Source organism: Herpailurus yagouaroundi, unplaced genomic scaffold (genome assembly GCF_014898765.1).
Source record: "Herpailurus yagouaroundi ecotype Mexico unplaced genomic scaffold, PumYag 387, whole genome shotgun sequence".
NCBI classification, from domain to species: Eukaryota; Metazoa; Chordata; class Mammalia; order Carnivora; family Felidae; genus Herpailurus; species Herpailurus yagouaroundi.
In genome coordinates, this window is record NW_024412604.1 from 581163 (window position 1) to 595478 (window position 14316).

Below are 14316 nucleotides of genomic sequence, written 5' to 3' on the forward strand. Positions count from 1 at the left end.
AGAGGCCAGAGCTGAGAGCGGCAGAGGGGGAGGGATCCTTGATCAAAGGTCAGCAAAATGGGATCAGAAGACAGACGCCTGGGGTCCAATCCCAGCTCCCCCACCTGCTAACTCTGAGCTTTGAGCAAATTTTAAAAATCTGAGTCTGTTGGGGTGCCTGGGTGGCTCAGTCGGTTAAGCGTCCAACCTTGGCTCAGGTCACGATCTCACGGTTTGTGAGTTGGAGCCCCGCGTCGGGCTCTGTGCTGACAGCTCGGAGCCTGGAGCCTGCTTTGGATGTTGTGTCTCCCTCTCTCTGCCCCTCCCCCACTCATGCTCTCTGTCTCAAAAATAAACATTAAAAAACACTTTTAAAATAAATAAATAAAATAAAATCTGAGCCTGTTTCCTTGTGTGTCTCATGGGGATGGTAGACATAGTACCTACCTCACAGGTGTGGTGAAGTTAAAGAGAGAAGTGCCTGGCACTGAGCTCAATAAATATTGGCTATGTTGTTGGGGATTCGAGCAGGAATTTTTTTATTTTTTTTTATTTTTTTATTTTTTTTTTTCAACGTTTTTTATTTATTTTTGGGACAGAGAGAGACAGAGCATGAACGGGCGAGGGGCAGAGAGAGAGGGAGACACAGAATCGGAAACAGGCTCCAGGCTCTGAGCCATCAGCCCAGAGCCTGATGCGGGGCTCGAACTCACGGACCGCGAGATCGTGACCTGGCTGAAGTCGGACGCTTAACTGACTGCGCCACCCAGGCGCCCCAAGCAGGAATTTTTTTAGTGTTTCACCTTAAAATATTTCGACGAGCGTGATCATTCCTGTTTTACCATGATGAAGAAATCCAGGGGGTGTGCTAGCAGAGGGGCACTGCCCAGGTCACCTGGAGTGTGGTCAGGTGACCTCTGCCCACTGGCAGAGTGACGTCTGGGGATAGTCACTTGGGGACAGCTTGAAGCCCGGCACTCACGCATGTTGGGGATTCTCCCTGCCTGCCTTCTTCGGGAGGGGAGACCAGGACCGAGAGATGCCGGGTGAACTGCCCTGGACACAAGCAAGCAAATCAGAGGGCTAAGATTCTGCCCCACAGCCAGTGCTCTGAAAGGAGCAATTTACAAGAAACAGGACACCTTTGGCAAATAGCTATTTGTTGACCGGAGAAAGTAACAGATGCCACCACTCGTACCTTAACAAGGGGAATGATCTGCTTAAGTTACAAAAGGATTTTGTGTGTCGTTAACCCACCAGAGAGCTGAGAAGGCAAAAACAAACAAAACAAAACAAAAAAACCCCAAAACCAAAAACAGAAGCAAAAGACAACGAAGTAAAATAAATTCCCAAAAGCGGCAAGCTCTTGCTAGGAGAGAGACTCAAAGCTCTACTCCTCCAGGTGAAATGGTGGGGGGAATGGGGACCAGCCAAGCGCTCAATAGGCTTCTGAGCCACATTGGAGTCGTATCACGAATTCGAACCCCAAGGAGCCCAGGCCACAGGGCAAGTCCGCACCCACCCACCAGGAGCCCTCACAGAACCACATGCCAAAGGCTGAGAGGAACCCCTTGAAGGCACTCCAGGCCTCACCAAGCGCACGCTTCGGCCCACTGAAAGCGGGAGTCCACACGGCAGGGTGACACGGGTCATGAGAACATGAGAGCTGGGACAGGAGAGCCAGGAGGACGCCTCAGCGACCCGAGAAGCTGGAAGCCAGTCCGGAAGCCTGAGAGGTCTCCTGTGTTCAGAAATTGGGGGCAGGCTGCGAGGTATAAAGAGATGCCCGGCATCTCACCAGTGCTCAGACGCTAAGCCCTACTGTAGGGTAAGTCTTGATCACACCCTTGAAACCTGTGAGGCCAGTGGGAGATGAGTTTAACTACAGCCACAAGGAAGCCCAGCCCAGCTTGTCTACGTTAAGGTTGATGGTGCCACCCTCACTGATAGGCCAACAGAAACGGAGCCCTCTTCTCTGAGGGTATTACTTAGTTCAGCTGCTCCGTTCCTTCATACGTGATGCCCAGCCTACAACTCTAAAAGACATGCCAAGAAGAAACAAAATGTAATCCATCAACAAGAGATAAATTCAGTAAAAGCCGACACAGAGATGGCTCAGGTGTTGGAAAGAGGCAGGGGCCTTAAAACTATGGTAAATGTGTTAAATAGTTTAAAAGAAAAGGTCAATGTCATGTGTGAACAGATGGGGAGTTTGAGCAGAGAGATGCAAATATAAAAAACCTAAGAATGGGGCGCCTGGGTGGCTCAGTCGGTTAATTGTCTGACTTCAGCTCAGGTCATGATCTCATGGCTTGTGGGTTTGAGACCCGCGTCGGGCTCTGTGCTGATAGCTCGGAGCCTGGAGCCTGCTTCGGATTCTGTCTCTCCCTCTCTCTCTGCCCCTCCCCTGCTCATGCTGTCTCTCTCTGTCTCTCACGAATAAATGAAAAAAAAAATTTTTTTTAAATAAAAAACCTAAGAAAATGAAAAATACAGCATCAGAAACTAAGAAGCCATTCAATGGATTTAACCGTAGATTAGACATAGCGGAGGCAACAAAAACCAGTGAACGCAAAGACAAGGAGCCGCCAACCTGAATGATAATGATCCCAATTGAAACACAAAGGAGGAACAAAACTGGGAGTTTGAGATATTTAGGACCAGAGAAAGTCTGATGCACTTGTAACTGGAATTTTAGAAGCAGAGGAAAGAGAGAATACATAAAAGCTATGTTTGAAGAAGTAATGGCTGAGAACTTTCCAAAATTGGTGTAAGATATCAACCCACAGATCTGTTATTCAATAAAGCCCAAGCAAGAGAAGCACAGAGGAAAACACAGACAGGCACCTAAAAGCCAAACTGCTGAAAATTCGAGATAAAAAGTCTTGAGAGCAGTCAGGAGGGGGTGGGGTCACGGCACACTGTACACAAGGGCAAGCAGTAAGGGTGATGGTTGATGTCTCATCAGTACTAATGGAAACAAGAAGATGGTGGAAATTCCTTAAAGAGCTGGAAGGCGGGGCTTGGGAGGATGTCAAACTAGACTTCTCTCTACCCAGCAAAGTATCCCTCAAAAATGAAATAGAGGTAAAGACATTTTCAGGTAGATAAAAGCCGGGGAAATCTGGAAGATCTGTGAAAATTCAAAAATTTCTCCAGATAGATAAAACTCAGTTGGTTTTTTGCAGTACGAATGATAATGGGTTACATTCTTAGATGGGGCCCCTGGGTGGCTCAGTCGGTGAGGCATCCAGCTCTTGGTTTCAGCTCAGGTCATGATCTCACAGTTCGTGGGATTGAGCCCTGCGTCGGGCTCTGCAATGTCAGCCTGGAACCTGCTTGGGAGTCTCTTTCTCTCTCTCTCTCTCTTTCTGCCCCTTCCCTGCTCCTGCATGCTCTTTCTTTCTCTCAAGGCCTCATCTGGGAGGTGTGTGGCCTAGGAGGCGGTGGACAGGCGGTCCAGAGAGCTAGGCAGAGAGGAGCGGGGGAGTGATTTGAGGTCCAAGAGTTCCCTAGAGAGGCATATGGAGCCAAACAGCAGCCTGCAGCGTGAAATCGCTCAAGAGCAGATGAGGCAAACTTCTCTTGTCCCAAATAAGCCATATTTATTTTGGCTGGGGAACAGCCTGAGCCCCGGGGCTTTACGTTGATGGCTATAAGCAGCATTTATGGCTGAGGGCGTTGTCTGAACCGCTTGGACAACCACAGCATGGTCCCCGATCACCCAGAGATGCTAAAATTTCCATCAGTAGAAGAAATTCTATGTGAGGATGGCTCCCTGCTTTTAAATGCATATGCTATTTTTTTATGGCAGTTTTAATGAGTGGAAGATAGCAGACAAGTTATGCCCCTCCCCACCAAAGGTAAAACGTCCCAGTCACATTAAACATCAACAGAGCCCTGATCCATGAATTTATTAGCATTCTTCCCTGTGGCCTTGAGGCAGTGGAAAAACAATGTGTTTGGAGTCAGCAAGCTTACCTATGAAACCTGGTTCCACAGGTCACTATCCCCGTCAACACAGCTTCCTCGTCTATGCTTATAACTGAGATGATTAAGTTAATTAAATAAATGTATGACCCAAACATCAGTCTAGCTTACTGGAGAATTCAATAGTCATTCTCTTCCCTGTAGGTGACAAAAAAGATGTGTATACTTGACTAGTTCTCTGCGTGTGGTGTTCCCACTCAACTGTAAACTCTTTGAGGGAAGAGACCACATGACTCCCATGCAATGCTGGGTCTAACCCCAGCGTGTCCCACACAGGCTGAACAAGCAAGCATGATTTAATGGCACTGTAGGAGTTACCCAGCTCACTGAACCTGCCAAGTCCATGAGACAAGCTAATGGCTGTCAGTGGGAGTGAATGAGCTCATTGGCTTTAAGTTGAAGACGCCATATGCATGCCAAAGTCATCATAGCCTTCTATGATGGGGGCTTTTGCCTTAGAAGGGGAGGAAGGCAAGATAAACAGTGCAGAGAACATTCCCCACCTAGTATAATCAGCCAACCTCCAGGGAAGCGCTGATTCAATAGTCTACGGTCATTACTATCACACAGAGAAAACATACTGAGGGAACAGTTGTGTTTGAAGAAGGCAATTTGGGGCGATAGAGTCACAGCACGTTTGCCACGAGTGGGTGCACTGAGGGTGCTTACTTACACGGCCCACTCGATCTGCACAGCTTTGCTAACAACCAGCCGTGATTTCACCCGAAGATTTACATCACCGAGCCAACAAGTACAAAACTGCCATCCTGCATTCATCCCCGAGGTAGAAACGTCTTCCTGGGAAAGCCACAATAAATTTCAGTTTTTTTGTCCCCACTTATTTGGCAGGTGGTTTGGCAAAAGAGAACTGAAGCCAAGTTCATTGCTCCCCAAACTGTGACAGTCACGTATCATCTTTGAATTTGGGGGAAATGTGGAATGAGTAGAGAAATCTGGGTGACCTGGGGTAGGGGTAGCCTGGTTCAATCCATAGGAGCTCTAAGCTGGTAGTGTAAATAGCAGAAGTAACACAGCCACTAGATCGGGGCACTGATGATGGCACGTGGCCTTTCCCAGAAGCTGTTCACGTGGGGGAGCAAATAATCAAACACCAGGCAGTCTGTCAGTGCTAATAGCATACATTATTGAGCAGGAGAGTTCATAAAATTGCCAATCTTCTAAGGGGTAAATTCTGAGGCCAACAGATGCCAACTCAGGATCTCTCTCTCTCTCTCTCTCTCTCTCTCTCTCTGTCACACACACACACACACACACACACACACACACACACACACACACACTCATCAGACCTGCCCCTCTACCTGGATCCTTACCTCTCTTAATTCACCCTTTTCTCAACCACTTCAGCCAGAAACATTCGAGACACCCCCAATTCCTCTTGCTACAGTCATTCTTCTCAACCAACCAGTTCCTACCACTTAGGAAATGGTCAATAAACATTTGAGCATTGAAAAAAAACAATTTTGAAGTATAATTTACATGCAGCAAATGTGCACCCATTTAAGTATTCAGTTTGACTTGTGATTGATTGATGAGCTGATGACTTCATGCGATCCTGTAGCCACCACCACAATCAAGATCTCGAACTTAACCATTACTCCAAGAAGTCCCCTGTATCCCTTCCCAATATCTAACTCTCTCACCACCAGGCAGCCAAGGATCGCTGTTTACTACTGTAGAGTAGATTGGCCTTTTCTAGAATTTCATACACAAGTAGCACACACACAAGTAATGTGTATTTTTTTCATCCTGGCTTCTTTTGCTCAACATAATGATCTTGAGATTTATCTATGCTGTTGCATTTGTCAGCGGTTCATTCATTTTTTTGTTGTTGTCTGTGTATCCTACAATTTTTTTATCCATTCATCTTTTGATGGAGACATAGGTTTTTGACAATTTCATGCTATTACGAATAAAGCTGCTGTGAATTTCACACACGAGTTTTCGTGTGACACCCTGGAGATGAATTGCCGGGACATCACGGTGGGGATGTGACTTAGGAACCGCCAAACTGTCTTCCAAAGTAGTGCAACCATTCCACAGTCCCTACCAAAGATGCCTGAGAGTTCCTGTTGCTCCGCATCTGCACCAACATTTGGTTTTGTCAGTATCAACTATAGCCATCCTCGTGGGCATGCAGTGATTTTCACTTGCATTTCCCTATCACACTGACGCCGAGCAAGTTCTTAAGTTTTGTTTGTTTTTTTGTCAAGTGTTTTTGTTGGCCAGGTGTGAAGAATTTCTGCTCCAATCTTTTGCCCATTTTTTATCGGGTTGTTTTTCTTCTTATTAACCTGTAAGGAAACTTTCTATATTCTGAGTACAAGTCCTCGGTTGGATATGTGCATTTTTGTACTCACTAGGGGCTCTCATTTTACTTCTTCAACGATGGAGGTTTTAAATTTGGATCAAGGACAATTTATCCCTATTTTCTTTTATGGTTCATACTTTCTGAAAGCTAAGAAATCTTTGTCTGCCTCGAGATCATGAGGTTTTCACCCGATGATTCCTTCTAGAACTTTTACGGTTTTCACTTTTATTATGATCCATTTTAGTTGATTTTTGTTTGCGATTTGAGAAGGCCAAAGTTAATTACTTTCCACTTATGGACACTCGGTTGTTGCAGCAACACCTTTCATTTTGTTGAAATGATTATCATTTTGTCATAGATGTCAAAGGTGAACTGACCATTATATGTGGGTCTACTTCTGGACTGTGCTCTACTCCAATGACCTCTTTACCTATCCTTAGGACAATACCACACTGTCTTGGCTACTGCAGTGTTACAGTATGTAAAGAAATGAGGTAATGTAAGTCCGCCAACTCCTATTTTCGAAGGTAGTTTTAGCTATCTGGAGATTCACTGCATCTCCAAATAAATTTTAAATTCAGTTTTCACAGTTTATTTTTTTGTTTGTATTTATCTTTTCCAAATGATACATGAGTCTGTTTAATCTGTATGAACTTTATTTTTTTCTCTTTTGTCTTTCATTTTGCACTGAGGTGTAACACACAATGTGACATTAGTTTCAGGCAAACAACATGGTAATTTGACTGTGTGTTAGGCTCTGCTCAGCCACAAGGTAGCTACCATCTGTCATCATACAAGACTATTACAATAGCATTGACTCTATCCCCTTTGCTGTACCTTTCACCTATGTGATTTATTCACTCTGTTTAAAAAAATTTTTTAATGTTTATTTTTGAGAGAGAAAGAGAGACAGAGAGCAAGCAGGGGAGGGGCAGAGAGACAGGGAGACACAGAATCTGAAGCAGTATCCAGGCTCTGAGCTGTCAGCACAGAGCCCAACGCGGGGCTCAAACCCACAGACCCTGAGATCATGTCCTGAGCCCAAGTCGGAAGCCCAACCAAGCCCCTGATTTATTCATTCTATAACTGGAAGCCTGTACTTCCCACTCCTCTTCACCCATTTTGCCCATCCCCCCTTTGCCTTCCTCTCCTCTGGCGACCATCAGTTTGTCCTCTGTATTTATGGGTTTCTGTTTTTGTTTTTGTTTTTTATCGTTTGTTCATTTGTTTTGTTGTTTACATTCTACATATAAGTGAAATAACATGGCATTTGTCTTTCTGTGTCTGATTTACTTCACTTAGTATAATAGCCTCTAGGTCCGTATTGTTGCAAAGGGAAAAATCTGATTCTTTCTTATGGCTGAGTAATATTCCATAATGTGTGTGTGTGTATACACACACTATATCTTCATCCATTCTTCAATCCACGGACACTTGGGTTGTTTCCATATCTTGGCTACTATAAATAATACTGCTATAAACATCGTGGGTGCATGCATCTTTTCAAATTAGTGTTTTTGTTTTCTTTGGATGAATACCTAGTAGTGGGATTATTGGATCATGTAGTATTCTATTTTTAATTTTTTGAGGAATCTTCATTGAGTTTTCCACAGTGGTCATGTCAGTTTACATTCCCACCAATCGTGCATGAGATTTTCTCCACATCCTCGCCAGCACTTACTATGTCTTGTCTTTTTGACCCACCAGCCATTCCGACATATGTAAGGTGATATCTCATCATGGCCCTTATTTGCATTTCCCTGAAATAATACTGAATAATATCAAACATCTTCTCATGTGTCTGTTGGCCATCTGTATGTCTTCTTTGGAAACGTGTCTATTCAGGTCCTCTGCCCATTTTGTAATTGTATTATTTGTTTTTCACAATTTATTTAAAATAGAATAATAAAAAAAGGCTGGTGGGAAGTTCTAGTTTCAGGCAAGAAAAAAACTAGCATTCTCCATCCTGTCTCTCCCACTGAATGCAGGTATAACATCTGGACTGAATTCAGAATAGCAGTGAAGCCTCTGGAAAGTAACTAGTAGCAGGAGAATTGGGGAAGAAAATAAAAAAGAATTGGAACGCCAAACTGGCCATGAGTTTGCCATCTATTTTTCTATTTGGTAGCTTCCACTCTGGACTCAGTGCAGCCTGAAATGCTGAAGTGCGTATTGGTGAGGACAGAGAATGAGCTAGCTGAAGCCCTTCTACTTCTGGCTTGAGGAATGGGGATGGGGGTCTCCTAACGCTCTGAGAGGGTATGTTTTCTTCTCTGTTCTCTCTGCCCCATGGCAACAACAATGGTACAATAATAGCAGGGAAGGCAGGTGCCTAAAACTCTGAGGGAGAGTTTAGGCAGGTGCCTAAAACTCTGGGGGGCCCAGAGAACCAAAAAATACTGCCTAGATCATGGAGAGGGAGGAACACGGGAAAGTGACACCATAAAGTTGTTTGTAAACCACTGGGCTCAATCCCCATACTGTGTATTCATGGATACGACCCTATAGCACACTACTGATGTTGACGACTGAATTATGGGACAGCTCAGTCACACAGAGAAGACAGGGGCCACAGACACTGGGAAAAAGGAACTTGAAACCACAACTGCCTGATTTAAAAAAAAAAAAAAAGGCCAACTTTCTCTGTAAGACTTAAAGAAGATCAAGAGACTCATAACACCCAAAATGTCTGCGACACAATACAAAATAACTTGGTATACGAAAAACCAGTAAAATCTCTATTTGCATGAGGAAAGATGTTAAAACAGCTGTTATAAAAGTCTCCAACAAGTAAGAGAAAACGCTCTTCAAATGAATAAAAGGGCAGAAAGTCTAGGGCGCCTGGGTGGCTCGGTTATGCGTCTGGCTCGTGAACTCAGCTCAATCATGATCTCACAGTTCGTGAGTTCAAGCCCCGCATCGGGCTCTGTGTTGACCACATGGAGCCTGCTTGGGATTCCCCTCCCCTGCTTGTTGCACTCTCTCTCTCCCTCTCTCTCAAAATAAATAAACCTAAGAAAAGGTAGAAAGTCTCAGGAAAGAAACAAAAGACATAAAGAAGAAGAAATGGAAATTTTAGAAAAATTCAATAACCAATAAAAAATTTATTGGACTCAGCAAAATTGAGATTATGCAGAAGAGTCTGTAAACTTGACGAGAGATAAATAGAAATTATCCAACATAAAAACTGAGAGGAAAAAAGAGATTTTAAGAAATGAACAGAGCCCCATGGAACTGTGGGGGTAATGATAAGAGATCTAACATTTGTGTCATTAGAATCCCAGAGTAGAGGAGAATGAATGCAGAGGTAAAAATATATTTGAAGAAATAATGGCTGAAAACTTGCCAAATTTGATAAAAGACATAAACCTACAGAGTAAAGAAGTTTGGTGAACCCCAAACAGCTTAAACTACAGAAATCCACACCTAAATGCATCAGACTCACACTGTGAAAAACTAAAGACAAAGAAAGGCCTTAAAAGCAGCCACAGAAAATCAACACATTACCTATAGGGGAACAACAATTCAAATTATGGCAGATTTGTCATTAGAGCCAAAGAAGCCAAAGGAATTGGCACAGCATTTAAGAAACAGCTTTTTATAATGTTTATTTATTTTTGAGAGAGACAGAGAGAGTCGGAGCATGAGTGGGGGAGAGGCAGAGAGAGAGGGAGACACAGAATCCGAAGCAGGCTCCAGGCTCCGAGCTGTCAGTACAGAGCCCAACTTGGGGCTAGAACTCATGAACTGTGAGATAATGACCTGAGCCAAAATCAGATACTCAACTGACTGAGCCACCCAGGCACCCTGGCACAGCATTTTTTAAACGCTGACAGAAAAGAACTATTAATCCAGAATTCTATATACAGCAAAAATATCCATCAGGGATGGAGATAAAAACTTTCTCAGATGAATGAAAATTAAGATTTTTTTTTTTTTTTTTTTTTGTTAGCAGATCTGCTGGCATTTTTGACTGGGGTTGCATGGGATCTAAAAATCAGTTTAAGGAGAAAGGAATAACTTAATACTGACTCTTCTAGTTGTGAAAATGGCCTATTTTCTATTTATTTATCTTTTTAATTTCTCTTAGCAGTGTTTTATAGTTTCAGTCTACAGGTCTTACATGTATTTCATTGGATCTATTTTGCAGTATTTCAGATTTAATGCTCTTATTTTCAATCCACAGTGCTTCGTTGTTAGAAATGATTGATTTTGTATATTATCTTATTATATACCTTGTATATTCTCTGACTTCTAATTCAAGTTCTCGTAGTTTTTTTTTGTAAATTTTTTAAGATTTTCTCTATACACAATCATGCTACCACGCATAGTCTATGTCTCCCTTTCAAATTTGTGTGCTTTTTATTTATGTTTCTTGCATTATTGCACTGCCTAGGACCTCTACTACAAGGCTGAATGTAAGTGGTGAATGCTGACATTCCTGCCTTGTTCTCAATCATCGTACACCATTAAGTATGTTGTTAGCTACAGTTTCCTTTTGTAGAGGCTCTTTATTAGTTCGAGCATGTTTTCTTCTCATCCTTTTTGGTGAGAGTTAATATCACAATCAGGTATTAAAATCTGTCTTCTGTACCCACTGAGACAACTATATTGTCTTCTCCTTTCCACCCATAACTTAAACCAATCCTGAATTCCCAGAGTAAACTTGATTCTGATGTATCATCCGTTTTATATGTTGTTGGATTCAATTTGATAGTATCTTGTTAGGAAGGTTGCTTTCATGAGTAATACTGGCTTGTAGCTATCTTTTCTTCCAAAATATTTGTATTTGATAACAGGGTTACACTGGACTCCTAAAGTGAGTTGGGAAGTGTTCCCCTTCTTCTATTTATGAAACATTTGTAGAATTCGTTTTTTTCTTCCTTAATGTTTGAGAGTTTGACAGCAAACTTGATTTTTCTTGGTTTTTTACTGTAGGAAGTCTTTAAACTATAAATTCGATCTATTTAATGAATATGGTGACAGGTTTTCTATTTCTTCTGGAATCAGTTTTGGTAATGTGTCTTTTCAGGTACTTGTTCATTTTCTCTAATTTGCTGAAATTACTGGGATAACATTGTTCAAGGTATTTCTATTTTTTAATGTCTGTAGGATCTTTTTCACTGAGAAAAAGGTTTCTAAACAGTTTAGATTTGCAAAGAAGGAGGAGGAGGAGAAAGTAGAGTTTCCCTCCACGCCCTCACCCAGTTTCCTTATTAGTATGGCACACAGTACAGTCCAGGGACCAATACTGATACACTGTTATTAACTAAACTCCATACTTTATTTAGAGTTCTTTAGTTTTTACCTAACATCTTTTTCTATTTCCAGATCCCATCCAGGACACCACATTAAGTTTACTTAGGTGGCTCCTGTTGGCTGTGATAATTTCTCAGACTTTCCTTGTTTTCATGACCTTGACAGTTTGGGTCAAGGGTCTTGTAGAATTTACCTCAATTGTATCTGATGTTTTTCTTATTCAACTTTTTGATCATTAGAGTACTGCAAATAAAAGCCACAGTAAGATACCAATTCACGCCTATTTGGAAGGCTATTACAAGAAAAAAATAAAGGGAAAATAACACTTGTTGGTGAGGATATTGAGAAACTGGAGTCCTTGTGCATCGTTTGTAGGAATGTACAATAGTAGCCATCGTGGAAAACGGGCTGGCAGTCTCTCAAAGGTGAAACATAGATTGCCATATGATCCCCCAATTCCACTCCTAGGTATGCTGAACCAGAGACTCAAACAGATACTTGGATGCCCATGTTCATAGTAATATTCATCACAATATCCAAAAGGTGGAAACTCAAGGGTCAATCAAGAGAGGAACAGAGAAGCAACATATCTATACAATGAAGTATTATTTAGGCATATCTAAACAGGAATGAAGTTCTGACACGTTATGAACAGATGAGCCTTGAAAACATTACGCTGAGTGAAATAAACCAAAGCACAAAAGGACAAATATTATGCGATTCTGCTTATCTGAGGTACTAACATAGGCAGATTCATGAAGGCAGAAAAATAGAATAGACTTCACCGGGAGCTGCAGAGAAAAGCGACATGGAGAGTTACTATTTAATGGGGACAGAGTTTCAGTTTGGGAAGATCGAAAAAGTTCTGGAATGGATGGTGGTGATGGCTGCACAACCTTGTGAATGTACTTAATGCCATTGAATTGTAATGGTAAAGAAAGAGCAGTCGATCAGCGCCCTTTAATATTTTTGTTGCATGAATTATTTTAGTAAAGTTTAGATTTCCAATTGATTCAAATTTTGTGCCTCTGGTTGAGGTTTTGGGTTCTTCCCCTATATTCCCTTTCTTCCCTCCCTCCGTCCCTCCCTCTCTATTCCTTTTCTTGTTAATAGTGGTTGCTGGATATCCTTCCGTGATGGTGTCATCTTTATCCTCTAAAGAGTCTCAAATCAGTATCACTAGGGTTAGGGACCTCCTACAGGGCATGGTGGAATGAGCTGCTTGGCTGTGCCACAGGCCTGGCATGGGTGATTTTTTTCCCTATAAATTTGAAGATTAGGATCCTTTTTGGTGATGGAGGCATAGGAGCAGCACCAGCAACAAAGGCATTTGGGGGCGTGTGACCTCAACATGCCACACAGTAACTGCTCTTCCTTCACACAAGCAACAACTTGAGGGGCCAAGGATATCAGTCTTTCTGCCGAGCACCCTATGGATTGGGGCCGATGCCTGCTTGAGACACGCAACCAGTGGCCACAGGTTAAAAGTCACTCCCCTGACTCTAGACTCAGTTACGGCTTATGCTCAAGACATACGATTCAATCTGAGACACACAGATGCAGCTCATGACACATGACCCAGGGCCACTTAAAGGAGAGTCCCACTTCTATGCTCCTGTCCCTAAATACCAAAGATCAGAACTGAGTTAGGCCAGTTAAATCTTTCACAGAGGCTCGGCAGAACCATGCAAATGCAGCACGAAGCAGCACAGCTCAAAGTGCACGCTCACCAGCAGACAGCAAAGCCAGGACAGTGTATTCCTCACATAGTGAGGCTTTCTGGGAGAGCAGGGCAGACTTCTCTGGTCCAAAAATGGCTGGAGAAAGCAAGGTAAAGAGATTAGATTGGAATTTTTAGAGTGGCTAGGGCGTGGACTGGAGTGAGGATTTGCATGCACGGGCTGGGGCTTGCATGTTTTGAACTTCCCATTGGGAACCAAGAAAGAACATCTGGGTCTTCTTAACAGCTTGCCCAGATATGGGCATAAGGGAAAAACCAAGGGGTAGCACTTAGAAGCTGTCAGCCAACATCAAAAAGTGGAGTCAGACTCTGTTACAATTAGTGTGTTTGTACCATTCACATTTTTAGTGGTTACTGATATAATTGGATTCGTATCTACTGCGTCTGTAACTGTTTTTGTTGCATTCATGTTTTCTTTTTACCGTTTCCTCTAATTTTTAAAATTATTTATTTTTCAGAGAGAGAGAGAGCAAGCAGGGGAAGGGCAGAGAGGGAGGCAGAACCCCAAGCAGGCTCTGTCCCGTCAGCACAGAGCCTGATGCGGGGCTTGAACCCACGAACCGTGCGATCATGACCTGAGCCGAAAACAAGAGTTGGGATGCTTAACCGACTGAGCACCCAGGCGCCCCGGTTTCCTCTACTTTTAATTGAGCATTTTATGTGATTGCATTTAATTTTCTCTTCACATATTATGCACTTCTTTTTGAAATTTAGTGATTGTTCTGGAGTTTCCAATATAGATTTCTAGCTTTCAAATAACACTATGCCACTTCAGACATTGTCTGAGAAACTCTTTGTTTCTCCTTCATATTTGAAGAATAATTTCCATAACATGGAATTTTTAAGTTGATGGATTTTCCCTTCAATGTGTAAAATATTTCACTCCACTCTCTTCTTGCTTTTATGGTTTCTGACAAAAAGGCTGCTGTAATTCTTATCCTTGTTTCTCTATAGGTCAGGTCTCCCCAGCCCCAGCTTATTTCAAGATGTTCTCTGTCTTTGATTTCCTATAGTT